Source organism: Acanthopagrus latus, chromosome 10 (assembly GCF_904848185.1).
Source record: "Acanthopagrus latus isolate v.2019 chromosome 10, fAcaLat1.1, whole genome shotgun sequence".
Taxonomy (NCBI): Eukaryota; Metazoa; Chordata; class Actinopteri; order Spariformes; family Sparidae; genus Acanthopagrus; species Acanthopagrus latus.
The window spans coordinates 7,251,882-7,273,391 of NC_051048.1; the positions used below are offsets into that span (position 1 = coordinate 7,251,882).

General features: G+C 43.6%; 1 protein-coding gene across 2 annotated transcripts in view; it reads right to left on the reverse strand.

Moving 5' to 3' along the window:
- The window catches only part of f13a1b (coagulation factor XIII, A1 polypeptide b), a 55,749-nt gene that overhangs the window by 32,215 nt on the left and 2,024 nt on the right, over positions 1–21,510 (reverse strand). For both annotated transcript variants that reach the window (XM_037112393.1, XM_037112391.1), the window contains exon 2: positions 21,129–21,256. The gene's annotated coding sequence lies outside the window, so the exon portion shown is untranslated. The remainder of the gene's footprint in view (positions 1–21,128; positions 21,257–21,510) is intronic.

Genomic DNA, 21,510 nt, shown 5'->3' on the forward strand with positions numbered 1-21,510 from the left:
GAAATGAAAGTTTTCAACCACAGCTAATAAAAAAAAAAGATCAGTTGCCTTTTTCAGTCTTAGTTTTGTGTTCCTTTTTTGTGTGTGTTTCACTTTCTCGCCTCCGCCGCCCTCTCGATTCCTGAAGAGGGAGCAGAGAGAGACGGAGGAAGAGGAGACGATGCTGCAGATGATGAATCCCCCTCTGGACTGCATCCTTTCCGGCTGAGTGCGTCCAGTGGGCCAGAGCCAGGTCCTGGAATCTAGCTAATGAGACACACCCCCCCGAGGGCCCCGTGCCGCCCCATTGGCTGAGGGGCTGGCGGCGGTGGAGACGATTGGCTGACGGAGAGCCGTGCAAAGCAGCTGTCAGAGCGCATTGCGAATCAAACTCCCTGTATTCATATCCAGCATGGCACACAGTAAAGAAGCTAAATGAGCGGAGTGAAATGAGTACTCGAGCTTGCATTTAAAAGATGATGAAAACTGCTGGTTGAATTCAGAAGTCGCTGCAGTTGAATCTTTTTGTCACCTATTTGACGTGCAGATGATGAAAGATATTTTAGGATATTTTAAGGCGATGTATCCGATGAAATGGGACTCCATTTTCTACATTTTAAATGACAATAAGCAATTTCATACACCACATTTAACTCTGTATCTACAGCAGGCTCACTGTATCGGATATTACAGATCTTCTGCTCCAGAGAATCATTTTCCAGGCCGCTTTTTCCACTCGCTGTAATAAAATACACACATATAGATTTTATTTATTCAGAGCGATATCGGACGAGGGCAACTGACAATGAAAGCGACATGCTGTGCATCTTGCAGCATGAATAAAATATTGTATTTCTTTGTGCGCAAAAGGCAGAACCTCTCACCCGGAACGTCCTACAAATAATTTTAGTTGCACTCGGAGTGAGACGAGCTGGCCTAAACGCCAGCTGGACATTTGATGCAGGGGAATGTCCTGATGAGCCTTGATGCAGAGGATGTATATGTAATAAGGGAAATTACATCGTAAATGCTGAAAAACACGTTTTTGTGTCCCGAAGTCCGACGAGTTCAAGATATTGGAAAAAGTACAGCAGTCCTGCAAAAGATGTTAAAAAAAAAAAAAAAAAAAAGTCGAACCTGCCGCTTTTTTGTTTTTTTTTCACCACGTCTTTGACATTTCGCTTCTCTGCCTCTGTGGCCTCCGCCGAGCTGCGAGGCGAGTTCAGCTGGAGGTCAGGATGCAAGAGGAGGGGATGATGAGCATTTTTCTGGTCACAAGTGAGCGCCCTCTGATCAGCTCATGGTGGCATGCGGCCGAAGGCTGAAGAACGGGAGGGGGGAAAAAAAAGAAAAAAAAGAGAGCAGCGGGAGGAAGAAGACTGTTCAGATGCAACCAAGAGGGGAGAAGAGGGAAAGGGGAAATCGAAGATGTGACTTCTGCCTGGCAGGGGAAAATACCAATTGGAGCGCCAAGGTTGTATTATTCTTTTAAAATTCTGTTTTTCCCTCTGCTGCAGGTGTGTAAGTTTTTGGACCTTTAAATTCTGTCTGACTATAGAGGCCTTGTTTTACTTATCTAGGGTTCCAGCTTGCAGACACCACAGATTTTCCCTCCCTCTTTGTTGCGCTGCACCAAAACAAATTAATCCCTCCAGCCTTGGATAAAAATGTTCATTCTGTCTTCAACTTTCTGTCTTTGACCACAGTTTGTGTATCACTCTGGACATTTTGTGTCTCTTTGCGGTTTTGTTTCTCTGTTGTCACGTTGCGTCTCTTGGAAGTCGCTTCAGGTTTATTTGTGATTTTGTGTCTCTTTGTTGTTGTTTAACGTCTGCTTGTATTTTTTGCATTCCTTTGTCGTCTCTCTTTTGATGTTTTGCATCTTCTCATAGTTGTTTTGCATCACGTTGTACTCGTTTTACATCTCTTTGTTGTTGTTTTGTATCTCTGTAGTTGTTTTGCATCGCTTTGCTGTTGTTTCGCATCTCTGTAGTTGTAGTTGTGTGCTTCTTTGTGGTCATTTTGCACCTCTTTGAAGATGCTTTGAGTTTCTTTGGGGTTTTGTATCAAACTTTTTGCATCCTTTTGTTGTCGTTTTGTTACACTCTGTAGTCATTTAGCATCTCTTTGTTGTTTTGTATCTCTCTGTAGTTATTATCCATCTATTTGTTGTGGTTTTGTATCTCTCTGCAGTCTGTTTGTGTCTCTCAGAGGTCATGTAACCGACTTTCATTTACTTCAAACACAAGCCAGTTAGGCCATTCAGTAATCCATCCATGGTGGGAGGGGATAGAAGGGTAAAAGATTGATGCTGCACAGTGCGAGATGAATGAACAGATCTGGGGTCAGCTGTGGGAGACAGAAAGCTTCTGCCTATTTTAATCCAGTCAGAGCAACATGCCTTTGACTGTCCAACTGCATCAAGCGAAACATTTGCATCTATGACCAGTCCTGTCAGCTCCTCTCTTCCTCCTCCACCCACGTTCATGAGTCTCCCTTTTCACTCTTTCTCCTCCGTTTCATAGTGTGTCAGTGTGCATCACTTCACGCTTTGTGTTTGCTTTGCCTCTTGAATCGTCCTGCATGGGTTTTGCCCTCATTTGTAGATCCATAGAGTCAGCGTGTACCGCCATATCCACCTAATTAATCAAAGCGAGATCACGTAATAACAGATGTGATGTTGTCTGAATGCCTAGCGGCGGGGTCAGAAGTTCAGAGAGGATGAGCGCAACCTAGTGGTGAACACAGAGTCCCATCTGTACACTACTGTACACCCCGTTATGCTTATTATTTAATGCACATGGACGCATACACTGTACACATACATGAATGCATGAATGTACACCCTTGGGTGATGTGTATTTCGATGTATTTACGTAAATCATGCTGGGATGTTTTCTCCGAGTTTTTTTTCTTCTTCTCTGCTCCTTTTTACTGTCTCGCCCTGTGTACCGACACACACACACACACACACACACACACACACACACATATATGAAACACACAGGGTGCCTAATCCAGCAGATCCTTGAATGACCCATTCACCTGATCTGAGCTACATTATATAAGACTGAGAAAAAAAGATTTGTATGACTGACTAGCAGGGAATTACATGGCTGTTCAAACCGTTTAGGCACACACACACACACACACACACACACACACACACACACACACACAAACATGCACAAATTAGATCGCTCTGAAGAACAAGACAATTTTTTATTTTTATTTTTTTACCTCATCTGTACTGCTTACTTACTTAATCTCTTGACGGACAAAGAACAATTTCAGCATTGGTTTAGTACAAAAAGTCCAAAGGAAACATACATTAACACAACACACACACACACACACACACGCACACACACACACACACTCACACACTCACAGTGGGTCCCTCAGGCACCCGTAGAATATTCTATTGGAAAACACTTCCACTCCGTACTGCTCAATGGCGATACATTTGGGTGTAAAAGCTCATTCAGCGAGCCGTCTGGCACCTCGCAACACCTTGAAAACGTTTTCTTTCACCTTTCCTCTGGGATTATGCAGAAGGAGCGGTTATTCCATTTCGGGTTTATCTCAATTACCCTCATGAAAGTTTGATGTGCCGGTGGAGAGCGGGAGTCACAGCTCTGGGTGGGGGTGAGGAGCAGATTAAAGATTAACCGTGTCTGTATAATGAAGTCAATCTTGGGAGGACTATTATTCTTCTGCTTGGGTCAAGTGTGTGTATGAGTGTTTGAAAGGTGATGTGTGCAACCTGCAGGCTGTGTGATATAAATACATGCTATAGGGGTGGCCAAAATAACCAGAACACCATATGGTAGGCGACTTCAGGGCTGTGCTGGGCCCATTGTTGGCTATAAAAAGAGGCCTTTCACTGACTTTTGAAAATTCAATTACACAACAAGTAGAGAAAGCGGCAAGGAAGAAAGGAATGAGGGAGGTAAAGAAGGACGGAAGGAGGGAACAAAGTAAATGAAGGAAGGAAGTAAGGAAGGAAGGGAAAGGAAAAAGAGAGAAGGAAGGTAGAAAGGAAGAAGGAAGAAAAGAGGGAATGCAGGAAAGAAACAAGAAAGGAAAGAAGGATGGTAGAAGGAATGGAAGAAAGAAAGAAGGAAGGACGGCATCAAGGAAGAAAAGAAAGAACAAAGGAGAAAAGGATGGTGGAAGGAAGGAAAGAACCAAGAGAGAAGGAAGGTAGAAAGGGAGAAGGAAGAAAAGAAGGAATGCAGGAAAGAAACAAGTAAGGAAAAAAGGATTGTGGAAGGAAGGACAAAAAGTCAGAAAGAAAGAAGGAAAGAAGGAAGGACAGCATGAAGGAAGGAAAGGAATGAGGAAAAGAAGAAAGAAAGAAAGAAAGAAAGAAAGAAAGAAAGAAAGAGGCTGACACTGCAAATTCTCCATCTTTTCAGGTAATTTTGGTAATTATTGAAATCTGAAAGTCTTATTTAAAACAACCAAAAAACCTGCTGCAACCTTTATTTCTTCTTGTTTCAAGCTAACTGGCAAACATTTCCAGAAAAAATACAGAGGCTGTGTCCTCACTGCAGCAGCACTGCAGAGGGTTCAAACCTGAACTTTGGTCATCTACAGCACATCATTCCCCCTCACTTATCCCAAATCCTGTCATCTCTCAACTGTCCAATCTAATAAAGCCACAAAAAAGGGTCAAACAAGAAAAAAACAAACAAGTAAAATGTTGAAATAATCGTATTGATCTGGCAGAAAGGGACAGAACTGTCTGGCCGGTCATATAAAGATGAAGATATTATAATGCTGAGTATTTTTTTTGGTCCAGCTTAACCACAGCGGTGCCTCAACACCTCCGTGTCTCAGTATCAAAGCAGTGCACTATGAGCTACTGGACGCAATTTCGAATCCAAAGCCACGAGGACCTACCACAGCCACAACCGTTGCCGTGTCGCAACACCTGAAGCACACACAAACACACACAAACACACGAAGACCAGGATTATCATACAGTTAAGTCAGGTTGGTCAGTTATGGCTTCGATGGCCTCAGAGGTCACCTGATCTCATTCTTCTTGCAAATCAGCAGAGTACGACATCAGTTCTCTTTATTCCTGAAACACCAGGAGGCTTTTCTGACAGGAGAAAAGGGGGCCATGTTCATGACTTAAGGTCTTCCAAGTAGAACCAAAACTGTTCTGTGGGCAAAACAGTGACCTTAGACTTCATCAGGGGGCTCATTATTCATTTAATGTTTGCTTGTTTCTATTACTCTTTTGATCCCCTCATTATGTTGTAGAAAATGTACAATTCATGGGTCACTTTGTACTCAAACTGTTGTGCTTTTTCAAATGTTTTGGTATCACCTCGGTTCTGGTTCCAAGGGAGCTGAGCTGATAATGACAGGCGTCCTGAGAACCCCTCACCTTTTCGTCTGCACCCTTCTGAAAGTGAAGCCAATGCAGAGGCGCTTTAAAACTGCATTGTCAATACTGGCCAGCCGGGGACTTCCTTACTGGTTTCAAAAAGACATCTGATTGTATGTAAGCTTATGAAAAACTAAACCTACTTCTCACTTGATTTATTACCTCTCTAAATGGTTTCCTGATGAGTTTATGGTCTCAATCATTAGTTTAATGCATCCTTCCCCACAGCTAGATGTTTATTTAGTACATTCTGGTCTTATTTAGAGTAAAATAGGCAAAGATATGCTACAGGATGTGCCTACCTTGAGCTCTCAGTCAGATCCAATCAGGATATTCTCCCCAGTTTCCCCCCCTCCTGTCCACTTCTGGCTCCAAAAACTGAGATAGCGACGACCGTAATACCAATCCTGAGGCTTCAAATGAATGGTTGGCGTAATGGTGGGTTTACTCTCGGCTCGCTGAGACAAAGTGTTTCTCCTTGTTGTGACAAAAAGCCACGCACCGAGACGGATCAATGAACCGACAAGTTTTTTTTCTTTTTTACTGCTATTAAATGGCCACAAAGTAGAGACACAATTCCCTCCATTAGATACATGTTGAGCTCTTCGATGAGAAAGTACGTGCAACATCATTTTAATGCTCTAACTGTATTTCTTTGTCTTGTGTGATTTGAGCATCTCTTCCTTCTCTTACTCTCTGTGGATAACCAATAAAATTTATGCAGCCAATTTGTAAGTCAACATTAATAGACCATTTTGGCAAGAGTAAACAAAATCTTAATTAGTGTTCTTTAAATCAAATGTTTATTCCTTCTGTGCAGCCTGAGGCCAGTTTCAACAATACTTCTGACGGATTCTGGGCTCCATCAAGTCCTACATAACAGACTACAGAAGTTCTTCTGCTGCAGAAACAGCGCTAAACAATAAGAGACAGTCATGCAAGAATCGCCGGTCAAATGTGTCTCTGTGCATGTAAAGCATCGGAGCCTGCAGCCTGCATGCTGTAGCCTGTGGACAGAATGCAGAAGTGGGCCCTTGTGGTTACTGTAGTGGTGCTGTGACTCACTCTGTGCCTGGAGACAATAATGCATACATGCATCCTAGTCTGTCAGATTAGGTCTACAGCTGGTTCAGCTGTTTGTGTGAGTCACAGAGGGTTGGGCCAGTCATTAATAATCCCGAGCCGCAGAATATTCCTTTTGATCCACTTAAATTACTTTTAATCCTTGTCTGGACTAAGATTTGTCTTGGTTGTAGAACCTGTTGCTCATGAAAAGCTTCCCGTATCATCCCTTTTAAATACAGTTTATGCTCTATAGTTTCAACATACAGTATGTGTGAGTGCTGCCCCAAAGCCCCAGAGCCTGTGAGCAAAGTAAATTGCTCAACCTCTGCAAGTAAGTAGGCCCGCGTCATAAAAAATGCATACAGTGGCATATGGTGTGCCAAGCTGCGTTAGAGGCAACGTAGCTGCAGCCCATACACTCATAAATCCATATCCATTACTGCTATTTCTCTTTTTTCAAAGGCCGAGGTCAATAGTTCACATCCCATCACACAGGAGAAGCCCCTCAACATCTGCTTCTGTTGCCATGGCAACTGGCTGCTGCTGCTGCTGCCGCCGCCGCGGTTGCTTGACGATGGAGAGAGGGGGGAAAAGAGGGAGAGGGTGAAAGAAAGCGAGAGTTTTATTCTGTTGCTGCAGGTGCATTTTAATGTGTTTTGACGCAAACTGGAGGGCGGTGACGAGCGCTGCTCAGGAGCACTGCGGGTCTCGGACCTCAATCCTCTCACGGGCCCGGACTATTACCAGCGTTTTTCCAGCACATTGGAGCACATCTTATTCACCTGTTCCTGAGGGAAAGGGTCATCCGGAGGTGGCCTCGGACTGATGTGCAGCACCGTACGTCAAAAGAACCACGGCAACACAGACCGATAGATTCAGGGTGCTCGTATAAGCCAAAGCTCAAAAGATGTGTTTAGTGAATCTGGTTGTACTGTGAAGACACTTTAGAATATAACTGATTCATCACAGAGGTTCTATTTATACTCTAGAAGCTAAAAATCTGGAGGTGGATAGGCTGGACGTTTGAACATTTCATATTTATAGCAATTTTACTTAAGTATGTTTTCCAGAGTATTCTACTAGAATAGAGGAATTCCATTGTACAACAAACTGAAGAGTAAACAATACCATTCCAGTATACTCATACAATTCTAGAGTTCTATTATAAAATACTCAGAAGACTGGATGATACTATATGGGGAAACAATTATGGTCAATACTTCCGGCGCTCACCAGACCTAGCATGTGTGACAATGTAACATAAAAACTGAAGCGATTGCGTCGGTGTTCACATGATGAAGTTGTTTACTTCGGTCTTTACTGGATGAATGATTCACAGTAACAATACATCTCAGAAAGAGGATTCGCGTCATGTCAGCATGCATGGAAAGCAACAGTTCTGGGTTAAGTGACGGTAGTCGTGCATAAAATGTGTGTAATGTATCAAAGTTCATAGGAATAAAGTGGAGATTCTGGAGATTTAACTTTTATTTTATTCCAGAATGCTCACTACAACGGAACTATTTTACCTTAGAATACTCTAGTGTAGAATCACACATTCAGTTCTGTTCTTCAATAAACAATTTAACACTTGAAAACTCTCCAGATAATTGAATAGTTAATTATCATAGTCAATAACTATTGTTGAATTCTACTGTGTCTTCAATAGAGGGATTCTCTTGTACGTTACTCCAAGAACTTCCACAATATTCTAGAATACAAAGGAATACTCTACAACCACAGACAGTTCTATTTCGGGATAGTCCAGAGAATGAAAAATCTACTGTAGGACATTATATTACTATCCTTTTGAATTTTGGACATTTGGATTTTAGATTACTCTTTAATTATTCTAGAATTCCAGGCAGCTCTATTCGAAGATACTCCAGAGACTTTCAACTACTCTCCAAGAGAATAGACTCTATAGAATATCCTCTAGACAATTCTGCTCTAGGATACTTTGTGGAGAGATTTGACACCTCGTATAGTAAACTGCTAACGAATTGCTGTAGTTTCAAAGCTACAAAAGCAGGCGGCCCTTTGAGTTTACATCACTGAGCCGCACATGGAACACCAGACGAGCTCTGTATGATATCTAATAACTTTTTAAATGTGCATTCAGACGATGTGACCGCAGCACACGACCATTTACTTATTCATCGCAAAAAAATCTTGGCAGCATTAATGAAACATAAGGGACTCGTCGCATACCTGTAACATACTGAGAGATTCATGCAGCCGGCGTGTCGCTCACCTGTGCGTGCGGAGGGAGAAGGTAGTAAACCAGCGGGCCTTTAGCATGATGTAGAAAAGTGTGCTTGTTGCATCAATTTTAAATGTCACCTCCAAGTGCATTTTTTATTTTCGACACAACCTTGGCCTCCATTCAGACCTCGCGCACCAATTCCTCTCTCCAAGCAGGGGGAAGTACGTTTAGGAAATATATTTACTAGGTCATGAATTTAACGCGACCTAATTATGTTTGTATTCCGCCTCAACACGTGTTAACCTCCGTTTAACCGCTTCACTGTGAGGCACACACTCACCTTCTGGCTGTTTTAAAGGGACACACACACACACACACACACACACACACACACTAACACAGCTGTAAGGGCTTGTGTTGTGCACATACCACTGGACCATGAATTTTATTAAGAAATAATCACTGGAACTTACATCTAAAAAGTGCTACAGAGAGGATAAAATAACAACTCTGCTACAAGTCTGATGTGACAATTGTGGAAAAAAAATGGCTTCACACATAAAAACCTGCATGATTAGAATTTGTGTTTGGTTTTAATTATGTTGTATTCCAACCTCTGGTAAACATCTTCTCCTCTCAACTAGTATGAAAAGAAATATTACCATATCTCCACTGGCAACAAATTGAGCCATTACACAAATTAATACTTAAATTAGGTTTTTTTTTTCTTCCCCTCACAAACTGCGTTCATATTTAAAATTAATTTCCCTGAATCTGTTTTCAAATTAACAAGAGGGTTAATGCAGGGCTATTAGAAAAATATTTCTCCCAGCACCACATTAATTTAATTTCATGTTTAATCGAACGCACCCCGAGATGGGAATAATAACAATAATAATGATGATGATGATAATAAAAAAGGCGCCAATTAGCGCGCTCATTTGCGGTTCTGATTGTGCGATGAATTATTCATGAAATCAGAGTTAACAAGAAGGAGAACGGAGGGATCAGCTTGCCCACTGAGGAGGGATTTGGTATAAAGACAGGACACACTGCTGCCTTTTCTTAGAGGACACACAGCCAGGCTGCTGCTGCTGCTGCTGCACAAACCAGGTACCTTTTACTCTTACAAATACAGTCATTCATTAAGATATATTACAATTCTGTGTGATCTTTTTAATCTGAAAAAATACATTTAATAAAACCTATTTTTTCAGATGTTTAGTGCTATTGCTACATTTTCAAAAATTGCATTTAAAAAAAATACCTTATATTCATAAATACTGATTTATTTTGCCCATCCAGTAGCAGAGCAGATCAAATTATTCTAATTAACGTATTTCATTGCATGCTACAGTTTGTTAATATTTTATCAATTGCTAAAAGATTTAAAGCTTTTTCAGAGGCTATTAAATCAAGTGGAATTTCAAAAGATGATTGCTTTAAATGTGTCCCCATATGCACGCAAGGAAGAGAGAAATTAAAGCTTTTTTTTTTTTTTGGTGCCTTTTTTTTATTTCTACTCTTCATTCAGCAGCCTCATCACACAGGAAACCTTAGAAATTATTAAGAGGTCCCTCAACCTGAACCCGACAGACTCTAGGACCCAGAGAGCTCGGCATGGCCAAGTCCCCGCGCGCAGTGCATTCACAGTTCACAGGCATCTCGACCTAAATGCGATGTGACGGGAGAACCTTTACTGAAACAAACGGGAATATAGTATCAGGGAAGGCTGACCGCGCTGTGAACCGAGGCCCTAACACGGAGCAAATTAACATCAGCAAAAATAGCTCTGCGTTTTTCAGATCGCTTATGTGCCAGGCAGCAAATGCATCAAACCCTGTCAGGTCGTTTTAGCCCGAAGATGTCTCACAAAACAGGCCAATGTGCGGGGGGGGGGTTGGGGGTGGGGGTGAGGGGGGGCACCTTCGGCCAGGGGCCATCGTCCTCGAACTCTGACCACTGAGCTGGCTCGGCTCCTGAGGCGCTGCTGTTTCGTGTCCTGCGGGCAAACGTTCCAGGGCCTGAGCTTTCAGTCCCACTATCATCCATCATGAGATCTCTTTCGTGATGTCTTCGGCTGAGCTGAGTAGTCTAATGATGCTATCTTTGCCACTCTGCCTAGCCAGCTGAAAAACCACACAGAAGGGGGAGGGAGGGGGAGTTTTTTTTGTAAATGCAGCTTGATTTTACGGATTCTAAAATGGGCTTCTCCCTGCTCCCGCGCCACACTTTATGGATTCAGGTTGTGAAAGGTGGACTCCTCAAGCCCATGACAGTGATGCACAGCTGTCATAAAGCTTCTATTTCTGACTCACACACAGCCCATCATCCAGCACCAGAGTGGACTGGTTTAGGTCAGATGCCAGGAGTGGGTTATGAGTAATCCGAAGCTGCATGACGTGTACTGGGTTAAAATCACCTTTTAAAGGCCAGGTCGAGAGGACAATTTAAGGTTAAACAAAGAGTCACGATCGGGATCAAAACAGCTTATCATCAGCGTGTGGATCATTGGGGGAGGAAGAGACGCAAACCTGTTCTGTGCTTTATGAGTCTTCTTTTAAAAAAAAGTCCTGATAACCAGTGCACAAAAGAAAACAGCAAAGTGGCAAATCAAGCTTTCCTGGTCGACTGTCTGCGAGTCTTTTTTACGGCTTATCAAAAAAACAGTGTGCCTGACACTGACATGTTGGTGTTGTTCCTGGAACATCAGAATTATTGTTGCTCCAGGACCGTCATTTTAAACTTCTGAGAAAGTGTCAAAATCCCCTCCTGGAGCAATCTGTCATGGCTGAACGAGCTGAGTACAGCGCTCTCGCTCAGGGGACAGGGATTGATTTTGGGTTTGAAGACACTGTTATACTGTTTGCTTATCATTTTCACATTTAGTTCATTTAATAGCTTCTTTTATTAGTTTTCTTTCGCTGTTAAAGGGAACAAAATCACTTGTGTCAAAGCAGACACTTTTACGATGATAAACGTGTTTGTGAGGGTTACTTCTCCCATGTGGGTGTTTTGGGGGGTTTTTTTGTTTGTTTTTTTCGGCCATTATCCGTGAATCGCAAAGCTGTGACGCGGTGATATCAAGACAAGTCGTGATCGCATATCTCTACAGCTGATACCTCCAAAATTCTGCAACACACACCAAAGCAATCTAGATAGATAAGGAGCACTACAGGTGATTTTCGGGTTGAACTGTCCCTTTTAACTCAGCAGAAGGAGTTGCAGATTAAACTGCAGCTGTAGCTGATGAGGCCAACATCACCGGTAGGGTTAGAATAACATTTCCTAGTTTCATTCTTTACTCCGGGTTTCCTTCTCTCTCACAGCTCCCTCCCACCATGAGTATCTGAGCTGCAGACATTAACCGTAACTCCAGTGCCTGTCCGTGTGTGTTTGTATATCGTATTTGAATGAAACAGCCTGCAGCACAGCAAAACCCAGATATTAAAACTGAACCTTTCAAACTTTTTTTGCCCCCCCCCTTCCGCGCGAAAACTGTCAGGGAGGATGTGGCCTTCAAAACCTGGACTCGGTTTCCAGGTTCTGTACCCAGACCTTAAAATTCAGCGCCAAAAAATACTGCAGCGGGGGTGAAGCCACATCTTAGCTGGAGGGAGGGACTAAACATTCACTGCATTCAGACCACAAAGTACAAAAATCAAACCAAAAATAGGGAAAGGCAGACATGCAGAGGAGGGAAAAGGCAGATAAAGGTGAGAGATATTCGGCCTCCCCTCCCTCCCTCCCCTCGCTGCTTCACAGCCCATTAGGTCAGAGCGGAGCAGGGAGCGCTGCTCTTAGGCTGCCGGTGTAATGTTGGCGAGGACAGTGCTGAGGGAAGGAGCGGGGAGGTTTTTTAAAAGCCTGTGTTGTCGGCTGTGTGGGTGAGGTGAGGTGTCATTTCCCCGTCACTGCCTGAGAGCACCGACGCAGTGATATAAAAGCGTGCAGCTTCTCAGCAGCTGTTGGAGGGTGGAGGCACCTGGAGGGGGGGGCAGGTAGACCACGAGGAGGATGAACACCACAAACAACCAGAGTGGATAAACAGATTATCCTCATGTGTGCAAATAGAGCTGCTATTGATTGGAAAATGGCAACTCTTAAGAGATTCTGTCCACTTCTCTTCATGCACTTCGTGATTGCAAATGTTTAATGATAGCTTATAATAACATAAATAACTCCTAGTGTTGCCTGTGATCATGAGTTGAATATGTCCATGCATTGTGACCATGTCCAAGAGTTTTTTTCTTCCGCCGTTTGATCCGATTCATTTTCAGGCGCCTGAAAATGAGTCACGAGCGAAAAAGCAAAAATTAAAGGGAGTTGTTAAGAATAAAGTGTAATATCGTGTGTAATAAATGATTTTTTTTCTGCTTTCCTATGTTGCAAACAATCTAATGACGGAAAAAACAAAAACAGGTCTGAAGATATGAGCGGAATTTACTATTTGTGCAGTTGGTGATGCTCAAAGCTGCAAAACATCTCTCTAAAGAAACCTCAAGAGCAAATATTTCCAAACATTATACAAGAAGTCAGATGAATAGGAGGTAAGAAATCGTTCTCAGCGAGCGCCTTCAAGCTTTCACCTCCCACCACTCGACTTGCGGGGCATTCAAAGGGCAGCAAGTACTTTAAGGCTACACAAACACAAACATGTAATATATGTATTGATAGGTTAGACTTTTTTCTTTTTGCCAATTGTGGTACATTTCAAAAACTACAATGGCACCCAGTGGAGCGCATACCTCCGCCAAGGCCCAGCAGCCCCCTTTTGCAATCACTCACAGATATCAGACGCTTTAATATCCGTTTAGATTGAAGAAAAAGATATAAAAGAAATTCCTGGGTCAGTCCATTTATCTGGATCCACACTGGAAAATAAAACTATTTTGGTCATTTTTCTTCTTTTGCACCATCCACCATGACTCACACTGAGACCCTGAATGTACATTTTCATGTATGTACTCATTTCTGCATCTGCGGAGATGTGGCCTGCCGTACCTCTGAATGTCTCCAGGGGAATTTTTGACATCTCCTTTAAAACTCTGTGGGATGATCGAGGGGAGAGAGAGAGAGAGAGAGAGAGAGAGAGAGAGAGAGAGAGAGAGAGAGAGAGAGAGAGAGAGAGAGAGAGAGAGAGAGAGAGAGAGAGAGAGAGAGAGAGAGAGAGAGAGAACAATGGCACCCTTTCACACCCTCTCTTTGTCCTTTGCCTTCATGAAAAACAGCCTCTCAGCATCCTTTCAAATCTCTTCTCTCCTCCGCGCATCAGCTTTATCTGAGGTGAGAGGACACCTGAGAAGCCAAGGAGCCAGACTCCGGGCCCGGAGTGTGATTGAACCCTGATTTCTCATGCCCCAGACTTCTTTTTCACACTTCGATCACAATTGTGAGGGCGACCCTGGGTCAAGCATCTGCAGATACCCTCACCCGATTCGGGGGGGGGGGCAACACCGAGCATGCTCACGACCTGGCTTTATGGGTCACGTCTTCTTTCCCCCCCGAGGGCGTTCGAACACATATTAAACCTACAAGCTCGATGAAGACAGACAGATGTGTACGCATGAAAAGCATCCGCACGTTTTCAGATACGATTAAATACGACCGCGTAAGGGTGTGCATTAAATATAACACACACACACACACACACACGTGGTGATAAACAGTATGTGACAGAGTATCTGAGCCATATGGCCTCACACCACATGCTTTGCAACTGATCCCAATGTATATACAGTAATTGCGAGACAACAGATGTGTTAAAAAGAAAACACATCTGGCATCGTCATAGACACAAGTACTCACACACACACACACGCACGAGCTGTAAGAGCATAACACACACAGCACAGTGGGTGTCTGCATGCAGGCCTGACTGGAAATGCAGAGGGAGCCCAAACATGCCAGAGGGGATCAAAATCCGCTGCTCCGCGCCCTGCCGGTGTCGCGACCCCTGGTAAGAGGAGCTGGACGGGAAGGGTGGCAGACCTTAGTGTCGGCACTGCGGGGCGATGCCAGGGGAGGTGAGGATCACACACACACACACACACACACATAGCCGACAAACACTCACGGACTTATAGGATGTATGGAGGTGGACATAACAAATGAGAACCTGGGAAAGTATCAATGGAGTCTGGAGTTCTGCTTTTACTTATATTCTTATTCAAACAACGGGGCGGTTGTGTTATCTGAAAGGTGTCGTAGACCAGCTTACTTTAGCAAAGTATTCTGATACAGTTAGCTACAGATACGGATACAGTTAAAACAAATGGAATCAGTAACATAATCCATATAAGGCAATATTAAAAAAATGTTACTTGATGACTTTCCGTTACTTTTGGATTACTTTATCACCAAATATATGCAAATAAAGATGTTTATCATTCACGTACATCATTCTACATTTTAAAATAGTTATCACCTTTTTTACTGAACATATCTGTAATCTAATTACATCTTCTGCTCTGTAACTTTACCAGAGTTTTGTATACCAAATAATGTAATTCGGTTACATAAGGTCGTAAACAAGCAGTTCCCCTCATCTCCAAGAAGCACTTTTGTGTTTTTAAGCTCATTGTTTTGTTTTGGTTTTGTTTCCCACATCTTGATTTTTTTTTTTTTCCCGTCACCTTAACAGCGAAAAACTCTCATTTTCCATTTTACACCACTCTGACAAGCACCAAGTGACAGACAACATTTTTTTTAGTGGAGAGCTGTCGTACAAGGGGAAGCATTTATCAGTCACACAGGAGAGGGAGGAGACCAAAACAGAGCTAAAAGGTGAGTAAATATTAGATTCAATCAATTTTGTTGTTGAAAAATGCTGCAGAAAGGCCCTTCTGGATGACACTATGGTGGACAAAACAGGATAAAGTGCAGTCTAGGGTTCCAGTGGGCAAACGTAGTGAGGCGCTCTTTCGACTTTTCCCCGTATATTATAACATTTATCGCCTACTCAACACAGGGCTCCTATTTGCCTTCAAGTCTCTCCAGTTGACATTTTAATGCAGAAATGTTACGTAACACACCTTTAAGTATACTATCACCGTGACTGTGAAATCACACAAAAACAGCCGAGGTCGATTCCAGGAGTTATTTTCAGTGCTCTATTAAACTTTTGTGGCGTAAACATTTGACTGCAACATTAGTAATCACAAATAAACCTTTCAACTGCAGCAAACTGAGTCAAATCGAGCACTCATGTCTCTATTTACAGCCTGGAGATGGACCGTTTAAATTCCCCCTGCTTTACGTTCTTTGCTCGTGGAGTTTTCTTTTTAAAGTTTGTTTTGAACTCCGTGTCCTCGTTGTTGTGCAGCTCGAACTTTAAAAGCATTTTGACTCCAACACTGGGGATCTTTTTTTTTTTTTTTTTCCTGAGAGGGGAATTCTTCTCCAACCTCTGCTTGAACTTTTTCATGCCTTTTTCATAATCAGCCTGATAATGTCAAAAAAGCTCTCTGTCAAGCCAAAAAAAACACAAAGCTATATTATGTCTTTCTCCCTGGAAAGTAAACATGTCAATGACATTATGTTTTTACCTGACATTAACAAGTAAGAATACATTACTTTTTAAAAAAATACTCTGAACATATATTCTTTTCTTTTATATTTAAATCAGTGTTTCATGGACAAAACATGGAATAAACTCTCAATTAACGAGCCCTATTATCAAAATGTAATCTTGTTTTCTGATTTAAATAATGAAATGTAAAGTTTTTGGGGTGGGTCTGTTTCAGTGTCAGGCGAGCTTGATAAAACACTCGACGCATCAATAATACAGTGATCAACATGTCGTACACAGGGTATGAGGTTACATCCCTTTAGTCTTGTCTGTCCAAATGAATTTCAATGTTTCTTCATGTTACGTGGCTGCATGCTGCTCCATTATTTAAGGTGGTAATTAGGTGATTGTGGCTGCTGTACGTCCCTGGAGAGTAAAGTCAGAACAATTAGTTTTTCGCGCGGGCAGATCATCAGATCAGCTGTCTATCCCTCCGTCTGATCGAAAGACAAATCTCCCTCCAGCCCCCTCCGACACTCATTGTGTTGATTTCGGCCTAATTCCACCCCGGTGGCTTCGCGAAACGGGCAAAATACCAGCACTTTAATAGAATAGACGAAAACCTCAGGCGAAAAACACCATTTGCACTGTGTGCGAGGCCTGCGCGCGTGTGTGTTTCACTTCCTGTCGCGTCATGTTTGTCCACACACATTATAAAGTGGCTGACTGTCCCCGAGCTGTTGTGGTATCGCTGTCCCGGCGGCATTTGCATTTTTGTATCGTGTTATCTCTACCAACACAACAGTTTTTGAGCACAATCAGGATGCGTGTCACGGGAACAATGGGTTTTGTGCGGCGCTGGCCTGATGATGAACCGGGTAGAGCCAATGCTCCGTGACCTGGATAGAAGGGGAGAGGCGGCCATGTTAGAAAGGGTCATGGTGTCTGTGGCAAGGGGGAAGCAATCACATGCGATGTGTCGAAGACATACATTTGAGCGCACGCACATGCAGCGTTTGTAGCGTGTGTCACGATGGTCGCGTTTGAGATCGTCCCTAAGCTCTATGTTCATGTGCGGGTTAATAGTGCCAAGCGATCTCCCGGCAGAAGAGGATGAAGAACACGTCAATTTGACCTTGTTAATGGTGTTGCCAAGCAGTTGATCTTTGCAGCTTTACACACAACCAGACAACCAAAGTGTGAGTTCACACGGCAGCTGAACCGGGAAACTCTGAGGTCATGGCGAAGTCCACAAGTTCACGAGGCAAAAAGAAGAAGTCCCTCTCCTGTGTCACCGAGGCACTAAAGCAATTTATAAGAAATTTCTTTATATGATTCTTACATGGAAATGGGTCTACAGGTGAATGTTGCAGTCATAGGTGCTTCCGGGTGATTAAAGGGCGTCCTGGGCCCATATTTAAAAAGGGTAACTCCACCATTTTCACACATTAAAGTGTGTTTACAGGTCTTGGGGAGTGGGTTTGAAAAGCTGTCCTGTATCACTGCTGGGCTCATTATGGGTGGTTAAAAAAAAACAAAAGATTGAAATGTGATCAGCAGAACCAGAACTACATTACCCACGATGCATCTTACCCTTTAAGAGAGGCTGATGGAAAGGAAAATAAAATGCAGCTCTTACCATTTCTAGTCTGTTTTGTTTTGTTCCTTAGCTTGTGGTTATTCCATTTGAGGATGGAGGTCTGTTGTCCACTTTTCACAGCTTTGTATGTCATTTTAGTTTATCCATTTCTTTCAACAGTTTATTTTACATTTTAAAACAAGTCCCCATCTACTTCAGTTGTTTAAGAGAATACTGAAGCACTGTTTTGCTGTGAAGCTCCAGAAATGTTTTGTGGACTACGAAACTTCTACTAGCTTTTCAGTCGGAGTGGGGTTGAGTACTTAATGGCAGAATTTTCATTTGTGGGTGAACTGTTCCTTTAAGTTTTCTCAGCTGGTTCTTGTCGAACTGGGCATTTCTGATGTGTCCATGCTCATGTCATCAAACAGCTGAAGGTTCATACGGTCGGGTTTTCTTCTGCTGCTGCAGCTCCTTCACAGAGCGGTGGCGCCTCAGGGGTTCTTAAATTTTTCATTTCTCAATACATCAGATTGCTTATGGAAGCAAAGTGTCATTTTTGGCAGCTGATAATGATTTAGTTTCAGTCTGACAAGAAAGTTTGGTTAATTTTAAATCAATATAAACTGAAAACATGCAACACACAATTTCGTCAGCTAAATTCTAGGTTCCAGTCGTCTTTCTGGTGTTCAGTTACCAAACTGCTCCAATTTAGCTAAATGTTGTGCACTGCCTCCATGTCTTGGTGGCCGGTGCAGCTGTTTTGCCACCGCTTTGCCACCAGTACAGATACTTTTGTGAGGAAACGATTTCACAGATAATTCAGTGATCATTTCGTCAGTGCTCTCATTTTCCATGGTTACTTTTTATTTTCGTTTTAGTTTATTTTCGTTTCGTTAATGATATTGTATGTCAAGGTAAAATAGTGACCTTGTAGGTTATGGTGGCTCAGCATGTCACTATGGGACTAAACTTGCTTTCACAAATCTCCGCATTAAATCCAAAGCATCTGCTTTATTTCAACATCTGTGACAGTTTAGTGGAGTGCAGCATCACGTTACCATGCGCACAGCCATGGATGACGCGGCAGTGTTGAACGAGAGCCTTTCTGAGAGTCAGCTCGACCCGCAGATAAATCAGACGGGACAGGTCTGCCTGTACGATCTCCTCCCATGCCATACAACATAATGTTTCTTTTCCCATCTCTGACCTTTAAGGCCTCGCTCTCCTTTTTCTCACTATCTCAGTCTTTTTATCTCTCCCTTGCTCCCTCTGGTCTTTTCCGCTGAACTGTGAGGATTGAGAGGAACGTGTCGGTGGGATGTGGAAAAAGAGCTTGGGATCATGAGAAGGTGTGATGGCGGGATGTCTGTCGGGACCTCGGGGGTGAAGGAGCACAGCCTGACAAGGGGAGGGGAGATTAGAGGTAAGAAAGGATATGAAACCCCTGCAGCGGCGAGAGAAATATCCAGAGCGACCCTCTTCTTCCCTTCCTCGCCTGGCGATTATTGAAGGAGTAACACCTTTAATAAAGAGAATCTGGATGTCCCGCAGCGCTGGTGGCTCAGCTGTCGGGTCGTCGACAGGTGCAGAGATATTTGCCCTAACCCGCCACATATATGACTCATAGAACAATCTGGTCACGGGGGCATTTGTCGGGTTGCGTGCTCCACGTGCGCCATATGCACCTCTGGTTTGACACTTTGACAATTCACACGTGGCACAAAAACGTCTTTTTGATGAGGAGCTTCAGCGCTTCTACATCCAGCTCACTGTCACTTGATCTGATCATACCTGTCAGTGGCAGAACCCTGCTTCGTCTTCCTCTTTTTCTTCTTCTTCTTCACCCCCCCACCCCCACCCCCACCCCATGCACACTCCCACCCATCACCTCCATCCTCGCCCTGAACAGTCCCTGGTACGGCACAGCGCCTGTGTGCAGTGATACTGAGGGAGGTCGCCGTGCGGTCACTGCGCAAAGCCTGGTCGCATTGTGACTCGGAGCTGCAGAATGTGCCATGGTGCATTAGCGCGCTGCCGCCTGGCTGAGCATGAGGCACAGAGAGAGAGAGAGAGAGAGAGAGAGAGAAAGAGAGAGAGAGAGAGAGAGAGAGAGAGAGAGAGAGAGAGAGAGAGAGAGAGAGAGGAGGAGCTAAGTGATGGGGAAGCGAAAGAGGGCGGAGGAGCTGATGAGGATGGAGGAAGGTTAGGACATCAGCAGGCCTTACACAAACAGAGATCAGGAGCCCCAGGGGCAAAGGGTCCTTGTAAGGTGGCTCATCAAATATGAAGGCGGATCAAGGCCGTGTGTTCACTCTAGAATCTACCCCTCATCTTCTCCTTCTCTATATTTTCATCCTGCTTTACGCAGCCTAACCCTTCTTGAATCCTTTCTACCTCTTCCCAGTCACTGACAAAAACCTAAACTGAGGGTGCCTCGGAGGCCAACGCCCCTGTAATATCCATTGTTTCTGGCCAATGCACCCTTTTTGTTTCTACACTTCTATTTCTCTCTCATCATCCCCTTCACTATCTAAAACCCATAATAAAAGGAAAATGACATTATACATGAGCAAATAATATTTTTTTTTTTTGTAGGACACACAAGGCTGAACGCATTTCCATTCCATGTTCACTGAGACCCGAAAGCCAATTGGGCGGATGCCAAGCAGAGGCTACTATCGCGCCACCAATGCAGACAGATGGGACGTGATTGGATAATGTAGCAGACCAATGGGAGAGCCCGCCGCGAGGCTGCTGGGACATGATCTCATTTTCATCCTCGCCCTAAGCAGGTTTAGACATCTCTGATCGCCCCGTTGCTAATCTGCTCTGCACCGACTGCATGTGCTGTAGCTAATGCATGCATGCACACACTTGCTGCACACACAAACACATATACGTGCACACACACACACGTGCAGTGAGTATTTCAGGCCAGGAAAGAGAGAGAGAGAGAGAGATTTTGAAGATGCAGAGTCAAAACACTCAGATGAGCAGTTGCTCTAATCTGCATTTCTTGCAAATTGAGCAGCAGACGTCATGTGACAGAAAGCTTTTAAGGTTTTGCTGCTTTTATGGCGCTCATACGGACTGAATCTGACAGTACATGGAGACACACACGCACATACACACACACACACACGCACACACACTTAACCGTCAGAGGAAAGAGGTCATGCCGGGGGTTGCCGTCCAGGGACTTGCTCTGAAAGTCAAACATGAAAGAGCTCTATGACGAAAATGCTCCATACAACCTCCATGACATGTGACCGAGGTCGGTGGAAGCCGCAGAGGCCACAGAAAGGCCGTGTTGCTATTAATTCCCATACACTATATGACCGTGCACGTACACACACACACAAACACACACATATGTACTCACTCGTTCTGCCCACACACACATGCGCGTGGTCTTGTTGTGATAAAGGCGAAGGCTCTGGGGGGTTGGCGCTCGGAGAAGAAAGCCAGGGGTCCATGTCCCGTCCTTGACCCTCCACTGGACCATGATGGCTTTGAGAGACAGAGAATGACAGAGAACAAAGGGGAAGTCACATAAACAGCCGCAGGAAAGCAGGCATTTTATTTATTTGTCTGGCTGCTTCCAACGGCTATGACGGTGAATACTGACTGACTGATTAATCTCTCGATTAACAACTTAGTCATATGGGCTATATAATGTCAGAAAATTGCGAAAAATGTCTCCCAAAGCCCTAGACGGCGTCCTCAGATGATGTAGATATTCAGTTTACTTTCATAAAGGAAGA